The sequence below is a fragment of the Lactuca serriola genome, chromosome 9, assembly GCF_051521515.1.
Source record: "Lactuca serriola cultivar US96UC23 chromosome 9, Lser_US96UC23_V15, whole genome shotgun sequence".
Lineage (NCBI taxonomy): Eukaryota > Viridiplantae > Streptophyta > Magnoliopsida > Asterales > Asteraceae > Lactuca > Lactuca serriola.
Window position 1 is genome coordinate 41139750 of NC_136416.1, and position 7739 is coordinate 41147488.

Consider the following 7739-nt stretch of genomic DNA (forward strand, 5'->3'; position numbering starts at 1 on the left):
TTATTTTTATTTTTTTTAAAGTACATAGCAGTGTCATGTCATGGCACATCAAAAACATATAAACATGTACATTTTGTAAGGGTATGCATTATGTTATAACATCCCACTTTTTTTATAGTTTAAACTAATGTAATAAACCATGATTCATTTATTAATTCATCAACACATTTTCTCAAAATAAAAACCCAGGAAAACTCTTTATTATGAACTAAAGTCAAATGAAAAACGTGAATAGAATTATATAGCAGGAGTCTTAAACTTTAAACCAAAATACTAAATGTAAAATGTCATAATATAGTAGTCTAATCTCTAAACTATAAATGTGTGTACAGCAGCAGTCATGTTGATGTCATTCCCTTTCCTTTAACTATCCCGGAGGGTCTTGAAAAATATTAATAAACAACGGGTATCCATAACACAAGACTATATATATTGTCATATGCACATATAAGCATGTAACTGATTCTCCTCGTCTCTTTCGAGAACAAGACTATAACTAGTTCCTATTGTCTCTTTCGAGAATAAGGCTAAGGCTGATACAACTACACATATAAACATAACGCACAAGCGCATACCACATAGCATATAATAATATGTAGAGTCATGAAACTTACTTGATATGATAATGTATGACAAAGCTGATAGAAAAAGGTTTAGGGGTGACTAAGTTCTGATTAACCTACACAAAATACCAATGGTCACTACTTCGGCCATATTCACACTCTCGTACTTGATAATACTTATATAATATTTATTTTAGCTATATTTTGGTACACCGGTCTATTCATGGACCGAGTTACCCTTCCATTTGTTGGTGAGAGACTCTTATGGATACAATGTAAAAGAAAAGAACTGTAATAAAATATTTTCACTTTCCCCTACAACCAATGTAAATAGCAATAAATTATTATTTTTTTAATAAATCAAATAATATAAAGTTAATAAAGAAAATTTGATAGTATACCATCTCAAGCTGCCAATCGGAGAAAACAACCTCGATTCTTTGCATGCCATAATAATCTACACAAGCTTTCCGAGAAGCAGTTGGTATAATTTCTTCATAGTTCAGAGCCGTGATTCTTTTTCTGTTACAAAGTCACGAGTCCATATGATGTTCCATTCAAATTAATAGTAAAAGGACTCGAATCAACATAAATTAGAGTATAATAATATGAATCGACAAAAAAATTACCTGGATTTGATTTGTGAACATTGGAATCCAACCATCTCTTACTTTTATAGCATCTTACAAATTTAGTATAAAACAAACATCAAAATGTATTTTCAATAGTAAATAACCCTAAAATCGCATAGACAAAAATATACCAAGAATGTTGAAAATAACATTATTAACATGAGTACCTGAGAGAAGTGCATATTTAGCATATTTAGTGGTGACGGGTGTGTAGCTGGAATAAAATCATAAAGTACAAGAATGAAAGAAAGAGAAAGTGAAATTGTCGATAAGAAGGAATTGATGAAGGAACACAACAATCAAATGAAAGAGAAATTGATCATAAAAAAATTACAAAACCGTTTATTCGGAAAAAAAAAAAAAAACAAATGCAACAATAATGTAACGTCCCAAAAATAATAGTGATTTTTTTCTCATTTTTAAAGGAATAAAAGTAGTTTCTAAATAACCACGAGTCATCAAAACATTGTCTCATAAGAATATCAAAACATAATCTCTCTCAAATCATAAGACTACTAGATGGGGTGTATTGTAACATACACGTTTTGAAATCGTTTTTTGTAATGAATAATATTATAAAATATTATATGATTTTGAGCATTGAGTTCTAACATAGAGTTTTTACTGGATTGAAGTAAAATTATGTTTAGAATCACTCGGAAAATATTGGAAGTCTTATGAGATTCCAATCTAATGTCAAATATTGAAATTTAACGAAAATATAAAATTTGAAATAAATTTTATTATTGAAAGTTGTAAAGAATCTCATTAGAAATATTTAGGTGAAAACCTCATTGAAATCTGAGTTATAACGAAAAAGTTATGACTATTTGAAGTTTCGCGACAGAACCGGCACGACGCCGTATGATTTAAAAAGTAAGTTTTCGATAAACTACTTTTTAGCCCTTATGATCTAAATGAAAGTCATAGTGTTCACTAAACCGAGAATTTTCATAAAAAGAACGTCCAAATCTGACTTCGTATGAGGAAGTTATGATTTTTCTAAGTTTCAATATAACAGTAGACAACTAAAAACTCGAAATAAAGATCGAGTGATTTTTAGCTGACGCAACCTAAACGAGAATCGAATGTCTCGTCAATAGTAGTACAAAGATAAAAAGACAGACGAAAACGGACATCAGATGAAGAAGTTATGAATTTTTAACGGACTTTTCCTGTCCCGACCCGTTAAAAATATAATATTAAAAATGAAGTCAAAATTAGAGTCTAAACGAAAGTTGTAGAGTTTAATCTCACCTATGTGTGGATATAAAGAATATTAAAAACGGAGCTCGTACGCAAAATATATGAAAATTTGAAGTTTTTTAAATAAAAATAAATGAAAATTCGAAGCCTTATCCGAAGGGTACACCCAGAGTACTTCGTTTCGTACGCCCAACGTACTTTGCATGTATGCAACCCGTAGTCGGCCACGTCCTTCTCCCTTCGTCGTATCGGATAAGAGTGCCACGTCCGAGCCTGAGTTCCGATTTGATGACACATCACAGGTACGCCTCGCTTACGAGGGTTACGCCTCGCAAAGATGGTCGCCTCGCAGTACGCCCAACGTACAGAGGACTTACGCCCAACGTAGTCAGCAGCTTCGGTCCCCTATAAATAGAGACCGAGGGTCTCCAGTTTTAGGTTACATTCTCTTATATCTCTCACTCTCTAAACCCCTTTTTACCCACTTTTAACCCCCCGAATCTCCAATATCATTCCCGACACCCGAAGCAAGTCCCGATGCCCCGAAGCTCCCGAGAAAATTATATTTTCAAGTCGAAACTCTTCCCGTGTAAGGCCGGTTTTCAACTAAAATCCCCGGTTTTATCGCATAAAGTCATATTTAGAGCCGAAGTGCTGCCCAAATCATCATTTATTCCTTCGGTTATTTCACGGTGAGTTCAATATATAGAAACAATTTTATGTTATGTGTTATATGTGCTATGTGCTTTCCTATGTTATCTTGATTTTTATATTGTTGATCATGTAGAGCATGCCTCGTATCACTTATGGTATTGGCTTTGAGCCTCTGGCCATGTAGAGCATGTCTCATATTATTCTGGTATCGGATTTATGCCTTTGGCCATGTAGAACATGTCTCGTATCACTTATGGTATTGGATTTGTGCCTTTGGCCATGTAGAGCATGACTCGTATAACTTCTGGTATTGGCATAGGGCTATGTAGAGCTGAAAGCCTGTATATTCTAGCAAAGTGATAATCTGAAATTGTATGTCTTCTGTGCCATTTGGGCCGAAGTGTTATTGATGTATATCAAGTATGGAAAATTGTTAAGTCTCGTTGATTGTATATCTTTGAATCAAATCATCGATTGATATGGAAAACTTGTCGCATGATTCACTTATGTCTTTGTTGTTCCTTGTTTCTCTTTGTTTCTGCCATATTGAAGTGTGTGTGTGTGTGTGTGTATATATATATATATATATATATGACATAACATTATATTGTATCTATTATTGAACTCCCTAAGCGTCACCGCTTACCCCTTTCAATGTTTAACAATTGCAGGCAATAAATAACCAGTATAGTCGTATACTGTTGGAAGATTTAGAAAAGTTTGTAATATTACTTTTGTACTTGGGTTTATGTATGTATATGAATAATAGATTCCTGGGTAGTTATGTAATATATTAAAACTTAGTCGGTTTGTATCCAGTTTTTTGTAATCACACTATCAATGTAAAATATTATTTATAAATATGCATGTAGCATGTTTTGGAGTAACAATATTGTGAAGTATGAAAGTTTGGGCCTTTCAGAAATACGAAAGTTAGGGTCTTTCATGTACAGTCATGCATTCGCCTTGCCTCCATCCTTAAAAGTACCCGAAACATTTAAATCCACACCGTAACCCAAAACTTAGTGAGTTTCCCAAAATACCTCACACAACAATACACATACAATGCATGTATACAAGGCCTACAACACGAGGCTGGACCTCCATCTGAAGCCTACAACATCCAAGTTGAGTCGCTCTCATTTGGCCTAAATATAAACTAGACCACCCAAGTCTCTTGTCCTGCAACACATAGCTGAACCGCCTTAACCCAACCACAATATGTCGACATATGTAAATAACAATAACAATCAAACACAAGTATTGATAACAGATCTACCAGTCTAACAGATCACTACAACATATTAACATCCTAACATACAAATGATATATGCTACAATACCAAGTATAGTAAGAAAACTCACATCACAGATGAAAACAAAAATCCTTACAACTCGTCACACACAATAAACAGGTATCATACCCACCTAGACAAATAAGGGTAAATTCTCAATCTAAGACCTGAACCCTAAAGTGTGACCTCAATTCAAACTTAGTAAAAAAGTCAATGGTCAAAAATCAACAGTTGAGTCACCACGCCGTAGCCAACACAATGGCCATAACGTGGTGGCTAAACGCCAAAACAGTCACAAAATCCCTCGCCGCCACATTGTGGCAGCAATACTGTCACGCCGTGGTAACGTCTTGTCCAACTTAATTCTTTAAGCTCTTAATCCTTATTTTCAGAGCTCTAAAGCTCAGATTTGGACCGATTAAGTCCATGCAGGGATAAAGTTTCCAACTTTATCCCTTCTCTAACCTCTAGAAGCCTAGATCTTAAACCCTAACTAAAAAAAGGGACCAAATGACCTAGAAAACTCATGCATGATTGATTTATGGTAAAGATACAAACTTTATGGGACCATAAGGTCGAAAAAATAGCATACATCTTATCCAAAGTTTTGGAGTTGCTTCAACCTCCAAAGATTCATTTCCAAGAACACACATACACACCTAGTTACATGAAAGCATTGTCGAATCCACAGGGACATTTCCTAAGGTTTATGCCTCTCTTGCGTAAGGCACTCCCTAATTTGACAGACATTAAAATGGGGGGATTTGTTGACTGATTAAAACTATATTTGACAGAAATGTATAAAATAAAAAAAAAACTCAATTTAAACTCTAAAATAAAATTCAAAAGATAAAAGCAATTTTAGTTTTGCGGTGACTCTCCTAATCATGCAAATAACCTTCGACACGATTCTTGAACTATGTATTGTTTAAACTGGTATTGAAAATCATTAATAAGCTCTAACAATTTTCTTTTACTAAAATGTTTAACCAAAACAAGCTATTTGAATTAAACTTTACTTTTTACTGAATTAACCAAATAAGCTCTTAATTAATTTAGAAAAGTAACATTAAGCATAGTGTAAAATTCCCAGTAAATTACAATACTTCTCACAAGCTTGGAAGTGTAAAGATTTGTTTGATCAGATTATATTTGAGTTAAAACTAACACAGAATTAATCCAATACTTGTTACTTTTACAGATTAATACAAACAATTACAGATTTAGACGAATCAGATAACCGGAATGATTTTTAAACAATTAAAGTGACAAACAAAAACTGAATCAAAATCAAATGTTAAATTGAGTATAAAACTGATCAAATTAAACAGTAAAGACAGTCAATAATATTGCCTAATGATTACTTGCACACAAATTCGAGTCGTTTGCGAAACAAAAATCTAAGGTTTTTAGCCCGACATGGGTAAAAACAAGTTACAAGAAGTAAAAACTATATCTAAATGACTAATCTTACTAAACGAAAGTAAAACTTAAACAGTATTCTTTAGATCTGACGGGTTTTGAGCAACACATCAATCCTGTGGTGTACATGCAAACCCTAATAGCTTTGGATCTAGTTTGTCTAATGAACATGCAATTGATAATCCAAAGCTATAAACCCTAGATCTAATAAACTATAATTGAAATTAGGGTTTAGATCTTACCTTTGATTGTTATATAGCAATAACAATCAATCCTTGGCTTTAGAAAGCTTAGTGCCTCAAGTGTTGCACCTCTAATGGAGTCACAAGCACCACTAAGCAACTTGGATGAAGAGGGAGGAAAGAGGAGGCACCAGAAACGGTTGGAAACCCTAAAGGAAGTATTCACCACGTTTTTAGGGCCATAAGGGTTCCTTATATATGTTGGCTATTAGGGTTTACAGCTAGAACCCCTAATTTTACTGCTTAAGCCCTAAGCAGCCCATGAACTCCCTCTTTAGAAGCCTTGGACGATTTCTAATGGGTTTCCCCATAAAAATTCGTCCACTCCAACTTCTATGGAGTCCATTAACCCATCTATGTAATTATCTTATAATTACACAATAAGTCCCTTAAGTTTAATTAATCTCTTTTAGCCACTAAATTAATTCTTAATTAATTCTTGACTAATATTGATTAAACGATATGATTTCTCCTTTAATATATTATTCTCATAATATATTAATAAATCATAATTAACCCTTTCTCTCCTTAATTCATCCTACATATTGCTATGGTGAAGGCAACCCAAAAGGACCATGCTCATAATCGGGTCAAGTACATACCAAAATAGTTATGGACTTAGACACTAATCCAATAGTCTCCCACTTAGATAAGTCTAATAACTATTTTGCATAACTTCAGAACCTGATCAACAATCGTAGCTTTCATAAGCCGTTTTCAACTCTGATCTTATCAGATAGCGTGTCCTTTAGATAAGGGATCATATATTCCTCCATTCTCAAGATATCATATAGACACAGACATGAATTTCGATCATTCTCTCTATACTGTTTCTCGACTTCCGATTTATGACGACTGACAACAGACTACAATTGAACACATCAACTTAGTCCCGGATTGGCCAAGCACTTAGGGTGTGATCACTAAATCATCGAGGGGCCCACATATATCTTTTTATCCCACTTTGGGTAAAAGGAATGGATAAACTTTGACTCAAATGCTTGCTTGCACCTACTAATCGAATCACACACAACAACAAGTTTTATAACACCAAGTTACTGGTGCGTTTACTTATCATCAATTTGCAACCGACCAACATATAACAACTCACACGTCTCGGTTTCAAGAATATACAATGTTATCGTCTCACTAATCACCCGTGATAAATCCATGAAGTGATTCAAGTGAGCGTGAGTTTAATCCAATACTTTAATCTTATCAAAGCACTCATAAACTCTGCAGCAAACTTGTGCTATGTCTAAACACTTTAGACAATCTACAGACAGATTCATGACAGTATTCCTTCATACCTACTTCCAACGTATGACCGACTGTGGAGGTTCGAATAACCCAGTTATTCTGGAAGTCAAAACATGCAAAATAAAACACAACGATAATACTTAATCCTATATGGCCCCAAAACTTTTGAGCACCACATCGACTACTCATTATTCATTCTTTAATGTTTCGGATAATCAACTTATTTCTTGAATTACAACAACAGCTATCCCATGCTCCGAGCATGCACACTATGTTTCCTATGGTCCATGCTTTGTGAAATAGATCCATTGAAAACTTTTCCAATGATGCTCATTTCACAATTCCTAATCCTCAATGATTGTGTAAGAATACAAGGTTGTTGCCACTACAAGAATATGTTAGATTCTAACATTTTATGCAACAATCCTTTCGTAAAGTCATAGCACAAAAATCACCAAGACTTGAC